The sequence below is a fragment of the Corvus brachyrhynchos genome, unplaced genomic scaffold, assembly GCF_000691975.1.
Source record: "Corvus brachyrhynchos isolate BGI_N302 unplaced genomic scaffold, ASM69197v1 scaffold100, whole genome shotgun sequence".
NCBI classification, from domain to species: domain Eukaryota; kingdom Metazoa; phylum Chordata; class Aves; order Passeriformes; family Corvidae; genus Corvus; species Corvus brachyrhynchos.
In genome coordinates, this window is record NW_008236230.1 from 833301 (window position 1) to 839300 (window position 6000).

The 6000-nt window shown below is 40.1% G+C and overlaps 1 protein-coding gene across 1 annotated transcript in view; it reads left to right on the forward strand.

The window, feature by feature from the left end:
* Window positions 1–6000, forward strand: part of SLC35B3 (solute carrier family 35 member B3) — a 42884-nt gene that overhangs the window by 36532 nt on the left and 352 nt on the right. The window contains exon 9 of the transcript XR_001866076.1: window positions 1693–1781. The gene's annotated coding sequence lies outside the window, so the exon portion shown is untranslated. The remainder of the gene's footprint in view (window positions 1–1692; window positions 1782–6000) is intronic.

The following is a 6000-nucleotide window of genomic DNA, read 5'->3' on the forward strand; positions in this document are numbered from 1 at the left end:
GAATGTGGCACTATTATATATTGCTTGCAAAGTAAACAAGCAACATCAGTATAGTCATTTCCTAATTACGAGCTGTTTCATAAACTGTAAATGCTAACATGGGAGAGGTAAATCATAGCAATTTAATTAATAAAACGCTTTAGACAATTAAATCCATATGTGCATGTCCTGGGGCACAACATCAATAATAGAAGCTTGCAGGCATATTTTGGAAATTTTATGCAATCATTTGCAGATCTTGTAGTCAATAATTGGTACAAACTGTTTTAACTCTTCCTTGCTTGGTCTAGAAAATGGAAAGGAATTGCTAATTACTATTATTATTATTGATTTCATTACTGTTATTTTGTTGCCCATTTATCAATTCTATGTGTATATTTTAAAATTATTTCTGTGCAGACTACAAAATGAATCTGAATTCTTTCTTACATGTGTGTTAGCTTTCTACACAGTATAATGAATTAACTTCATCCTGGGAAAGTAATAGACTTGTCTTTCTGGCCCACAGAGCTGGACTAAAATTTGTACATACACTGCAACTTTGGGCTCTGAAGTATGATTACAATTTCTGAACAATGGGACTTGGGCTCTGGAGTTCAAGGACCTATCCATGAGCAAAGATATCTTTACAGCTTTTGAAGACTCTAAGCACAGAGCTGAAAGGTGACTTTTACAATTAAAAGATGTTCAGAGAAGCTACCTCATGTGTGCAGTAAGGCAGACTCTTGCACAGGCTGTTAGCCTGAAACTTTGCAAACCAGGCTACAGAAATCCAGAAGAGAAACTAAACTCCTGTGTGCCAAGGAAGTGCTGGGGTCTTCCAAGGCTCATTAAGCCTGGAGAAGGAAATAACATGGATCCCATCCTTGCATTGGCTCCCAGCTAATTTCCAGTGTCCATGTAAAGCTTTGTTCTTACAATTTCAGGCAATAATGAATCCAGCCCTGGCAACATCAAAGCGTGGTATGATCTTTGAATCACTATAACTGCATGTCCTCTGGGACAATGCAAATCACAAAGACTCTTAAAGCAATTAATGGATTCAGCCCCATTTACATCAAAGTTCCAGTTCTGATTTATGCACTGCCATGATAGCAGTGCTTCCTGGGGACAAGGCAGTTCACAAAGTCCCAGAAGCAGCATATAAATGCTGGGGACATCTTCAGTTAAGGGGATCTCACAGTGGGTAGTCTTCCAGTAGAGATCAAACAGATGTTAAATCTCCAGGGAAAACAGCCAAGCCTTCTGAGAAACTCCACTTTGAGCATACATGTAGTTTAAGGCCCTGAAGCTTAACTGTCTGCTCACTATAAACCTTAAATGTCCACCCATTTCCCAAAAAGAGACAAAGAGATTTAATCCCAAATAGGGAAGACTTGCCAAAGACTTAATGAAATCCACCAGAGGTTTCACCATGTCTATTGCTGTCATATAAAAGACAATGGATGAGGATTTTAAATTGTTGAACAGCTAAGTAGAGAGATGAATTAGCTGGTAAAGTGATTTTACTCTTTACTTATAAAGAGTGTATGGGGAAAAAAATCCATTCTCTGAGAGCACACTACCAATTACTGTGAATTCCATCTTCCCTTGCATTTTTGTTGTCTCAAGTAGTGTTAAGTATTGCTATAACCTTTCTCTCGAGAGAAAATCAAGAGATTAAACATATGTCCCTCTTCCTGATCTTTACAGATGATGTTTCCACTGCCTGTTGTTATATGCAAGATCAGAATTTCATACACTTCAATCTGCAGAGCATTTGAGGCTTTCTGGAGAGTAAAGTAAGTATGAATCACTGGTGCGGTTACTGATAATGATGCAAAAATGTTTGTCTGTTTGTAGGGAGAGAAAAAATCAGGAACCTTCTGGAAATGTGGATTAAAGACTCTGAAAGATTTAAAAATTTCAGTGTTCAATTGCAAATCATTGTAAATTGAAGCTTAGTTTTTTCAAATTCTTTTTTAATTATTATTATTCAGTTACTTGGTAATTCAACACAGTATACCACAGCAGTTCTATTTTAAGCCAGTGAGAGCATTTGTAGCATGAAATTCTGACATAAGGGATGCTGGTTGTAACTATGTGGGCCATTATCAAGTAAATTGCCAATATATAATAATGACTATTTGCTTTTTGGTTTTATTTATAATTGTTTTTTCTAGCCTGTAGAACACAGTAAAACTCTTCCGGCTCATGCATGTTTTCACAGCATGGAATCATATCAAAATGAATAATATTGAGGTGGTTACTTGCAAAGCATTACAGAGAATATGTCTGTTTGACATCATTTATATGTAAATTCTGCTCCAGTTCATCGAGATGTTAGACAATTTCAGAGCCATGCTGCACTGCCTTGCTACCCACTCACAGGAGTTTCTCCTGTTACACTGCTTTGATTCCTGATACAGGCTGGCCTCCTTCCTTAGATGAGAAGTGAGCAAATGCCCTCACTGCATTTCAAGTCCCATCACTCAGCTAGGGGGGTACATATTGCCTTTGGTAACACTGCTGCTGATGCCTGCTGCCCCAGTTCTAAGACTGTCTTGGCATCTGAGAGCAATTTTCCATAGTTTTTTTGGTGACTCAGTATTCCTTTACTGCAGAAAATCTTGACTGAAAGGGGAGAACAGGCATGCAGTGTTCTGAAATGGCACTTCTGTTGGCTGGCTTCTTTCTCCAGTTTGGAGCTGTGAGAGAGCTGAGATATCACCTTGTGTAGCACGGTCCCTAGTGGGGTTCTGCAGGGCTCCATCCTTGGCCCTGTGCTCTTCCATGTCTTCATAAACTTGGATGTGGGACTTGAAGAAATACTAAGTTTGCAGATAACGCTAAATTGGAGGAACTGTCGACTTCCTTGAGGGCAGAAAGATCCTGCAAAGACACCTCGACAAATTAGAGATGGGCAATCACCAGCTGTATGAAATTCAACAAGGGTTCTGCACCTGGGACAGGACAACCCTGATGTACGGACAGACTGGGGAATGAGAGGCTGGAGAGCAGCCCCATGGACCGGGATCTGGGGGTTCTGGTTGATGGCAAGTTGAACATGAGTCAGCAGTGCCCTGGCAGCCAGGAGGGCCAACCCTGTCCTGGGGGGCATCAGGCACAGCATCACCAGCCAGGCAAGGGAGGGGATTGTCCCACTCTGCTCTGCACTGGGGCGGCCTCACCTCGAGTGCTGGGGGCAGTTTTGGGTGCCACAATATAAAAGGATGTAAAGCTATTAATAGGGTCCAAAGGAGGGCTACAAAGATGGTGAAGGGTCTGGAGGGGAAGCCTTACAAGGAGCAACTGAGGTCACTTCAATTGGCTTCAATGTTTATTGAGTCTGACGTGCAGCAGCACACTGTCCTATGTGATTTAAATTCATGATAGGGAGGCCGTGTGAAACACAGGCCCTCCTGTGAGATGTGGCCTACAGACTGCTGCCATCACCAAGGTGGCACATTTTGCTATGTGCCTAAAAAAGAATGAGCAGCTCCCAAACAGGGATGATGTTGGTCTTTTTATACTGCATGAGCCTGCCTTCATCTTGTCTAGAAAAGATATTCATAAAGCAGTATTTGCTACTGATATGAGCCAGATATGCTCACCTGTAAAGAGTAAAAGCTTCATGACTTTGGGTGAATCTGGGAGGAAGCACTGGGTGTGTCAGACAGCCTTCCCTCAGGCCCTGGGCTGCAGAAGGGAGGCCATTGCAAGGGAGGTGGTCAGAGGTTACCTCAGGGATAGAATATTGTCCTTCTAGACTGGATTCCCTCTTCTCGTCACCAGACTGAGGTAGGATCTTACAGATGTTACAGATACTGAGTGTTTCTGTGGGCTCTGTCAGGGAGTGAAGACACCTATTGGTGGGTTATAATCATCATCAGCAGCATCAGCAGCAGCAGCATCATCATCACCATCTTAAAATATCAGTATTATTATAGTAATAGTTATGATAACAGTGACAATAGCAACCACAGAAAAGAACAAAAAGTCCTCACTGATGCTTTAAAAGAAAGTTTTCTGGCCAGATCATTGAGACTTGGAGAACACTGGAAGTGTTTAGCACATAGACTCAATTTTGAGGAACACATTTGTTTATTAAAAGGAAGGAATCATAATGTTGTTACTAGAGAAAGAAAGTGGTGTGAATCCCAACAGCTCCCTGATATATCCAAAAGTGATTGCAGTCAAAAACTAAACATGGGCTATTTCTCACTGTAATAACAGGGGGCTATTAAAAAATATTATTTCAATCCACGAGAGCCTTCTCACTGTCAAAATTTAATGCTTTTTCTCTCTTTACTTCATTTGGTAATAAAAAAAAATATATTTTCAGGACATTGTATGACATCATGGGGGTTTTTTGGTAAAAATAGCTACATGGGTTTAGATATCTCCCCAGTAAATTATAATTTAATTTTCAGCTATTTAAAGGTCACTCTGAATAATATATATGCTGCTTAATAATCAGTTAAAATAAAGGCACCTTTCAGAACTGTAGGCTAATAGCAGTATTGCCTTTGCACAGGCCTTTGCTGTTTTCATTTGTTGTGTGATCAGTGAAGCAAGAGAGAAGTTCCCCTCATATGCCCGAGCCACATCTTCAGTCTCTCTCTCTTTCTCTTTTTAATGGGAGGAACAAAAACCTTTTCGCAATCAGCAGTAATCTCTCCAAAGGTCTTTTAATTTAAAAAGTCATAAGTGTTAATTAGCTATTATTAAGTGCCCCCTGTATAAATTAACGTGATTGATGAAAAAATTAAGGGTAATGAAAAATGTAGCAATGCATGTATTTTTAAGAGACTATATTAAAGATGAAAGTCCCCAAAGACAGAAACTAAGGCCTGCTGCACCCGTGCCCTGCCTTTATTAGTATTAATAATAAAAAATATATAGATATATATCTCAGGAATGCACATGGATATGTTGGATATACCAGTTCTAATATACTTCTCACTTCACTGAGCTTTGAATACCTCTTTGTCACAAAGGCTTATTCCAATATGGTATCATGTCCAAATTCTATTTGGTTCATGGACCAAAATGAGCTCCTTTGAAATTGGAAACTGGGATCCAGAGGTAGAAGGAAAAGAGAACTGAACTAACTGAATGACTGGTTTTCCCTTAATTTTGTATATACCTCAGTAGGGCACTACTGTATTTTACAAAACAAGTTCTTTTTTTTTGTTTTATCTGTTATCAGAACCAAAAAAACCCACAAAATTAAAATAAGATCTTTTTTTTTCTCCACACAGCTGATACTCTTTTCTGTTATAAAGAGTTTATAACTGTGCTGGGTTCTGCAACCTGTTTGCCTACATGAACCTGATCCAACCATCGTTTGTTTCAGCAGCATTTCACAAGAAACAGGCTAGATTAGGCCACAGTGACTGCACATCAAGACATATTTCCCAGTGAAAAATGTTTGAATAAATTACATCAGATATGCATATTTTATTTGCCTTCTTCTCGGCTACCCAGAAAATATTACTTGCATCATGTAGTCACTAGTTTACTTGCATTTCTGGCCTCACATCAAATCATAATCCTAATGGGATCTACACTACATTAATACCAATTAAGAAATAGTTCCCACCAAATACTAGGCTGGCACTGCAAAGAGGAGGACTAGGAGAAATTTATTACTAGCATTCTTGTATGCTGTAAACACAGAATCCCTCTCAAAGAGGCAGGAACTTAACCCTAGACTACAGGACTCCACTGGGGTGTGTGAGCAGTAAGAAGTTTCACAATCTGCAGCTGTGACAAAGTCTGATTCCCAATGACACTGTGTCATGTAGTGTGGCTGTCATACCTGCATCACTCCTCTGTTGCTCCACCTCCTGTTGCCTGGTCAGCAGTCTGGGGGGCTGTGAACCTGTGGGTTGTGGGCTGGCTGACCAGACCAGGGATTCTTCATGGTAAAGTTGGTTTGTGTTTGCTGCCTCTGGGTAGCCTGCAAAGTGTCCAATCTCTCAACAGTATGTAGTCTCCAAAAATGGCTTTAGAGTG